This window comes from Cynara cardunculus, unplaced genomic scaffold (assembly GCF_001531365.2).
Source record: "Cynara cardunculus var. scolymus isolate 2C unplaced genomic scaffold, CcrdV1 Un_Scaffold_1327, whole genome shotgun sequence".
In the NCBI taxonomy this organism is placed as follows: Eukaryota; Viridiplantae; Streptophyta; class Magnoliopsida; order Asterales; family Asteraceae; genus Cynara; species Cynara cardunculus.
The window spans coordinates 30,631-32,023 of NW_020200734.1; positions in this window are offsets into that span (position 1 = coordinate 30,631).

Below are 1,393 nucleotides of genomic sequence, written 5' to 3' on the forward strand. Positions count from 1 at the left end.
GTAGAAAGTCGCATTGGTCACTGTTCGCACAATTTCCATTTCTTGACCCTTTTCTGACCGTTTTCCAACAGTAGCAACAAAATTTTGGGTGTTACATACACTTTGGCTATGATTAAATCCTAGTGTTGGTCCAATTTTGACTTTATCATTCATCAGATCTTTTGATCTCATGTTCTCAAATGATTTTAATTTGAAATACTTTTAATATAATATATGATATGAACTTTTATATTTTGTTTAAATTGTTACCTGTCAAGCTAGTCTAGAGTGTTGATACAAATGTAGCAGAACCTATAAAAAGATTAAAATGATCCTGTAATAACTCGTAACAAGAATCATCGTTAAGGAAGGTTTATTTAATGGTTCCAAGTGTGTATATATATGGGTTTAATCATTTGAGAACTCCAAAATTTGTGAGATCCATGACAACTTTTATCATAAGGTTTTGTTTCACATGATTTTTTTCCCATCTAAGTATAATGTTTAGTGTATTGATTAACATACATTTGTTTAACAACTGCTTGTTTCATATATACTCGATTCACTATGTGAAACTTTTTACATGCATCTTTTGTTTCATAAATACAACAAAAGAGTTCACATTATAAACTGAGTAAATGTGAAACAAATGTATGTTAATCACCACACTAAATTGTAGCAATAGATGAAAACAGATCATATGAAATAGAACATGATGCACCGGTTTTCAGATATCTCACGATTAAAGAATTTTCAAAAGAAGGTCCTCATACACACACACATATATGAATATATATATATATATATATATGTGTGTGTGTGTGTGGGTGGGTGTACGTATGTATATATATAAAGAGAGAGAGAGAGAAAGAAGATTTCAAACGAGACACCTGTAATTTACTCAAACGTGAGAACACTCCGTAAGCTCATCATTATGTTTTAAGTCACATTTTTAGAACGATTGAAAGAGTAATAAAATATTAAATAAATCTTTTACCTTTTTTAGGAATATCAAAGGCTTGCAAAGGTAAAATGGGAAAAAAAACTGCAAATCACATAATAAACAGACAAAGTCAATGATCGCGTACGTGTTCATCAATGGTTTTCGATTTATCACAACATTAGCGTTATCATAGCAAATTCACATCATTATTACAACAAAATCACATTATAAAGTCTTTGCTATATCAAGGCATTACGATATCATTATCACATCATGATTGAAAGCAGAGGCATTAATATGTGTTGAGAATTCAACACATAATGCATCCGTTTTACATCTTTTTAGTTAAAATTAGTTTCCTTTTGTTCTCACTTTCAGTCATTTTGATTTATTTCTTTATACTTTTGTTATGGAGCTAAAATATTGTGGTTTAACTTGTTGGGACATAAAAATACAAGCTAACGGAGAATT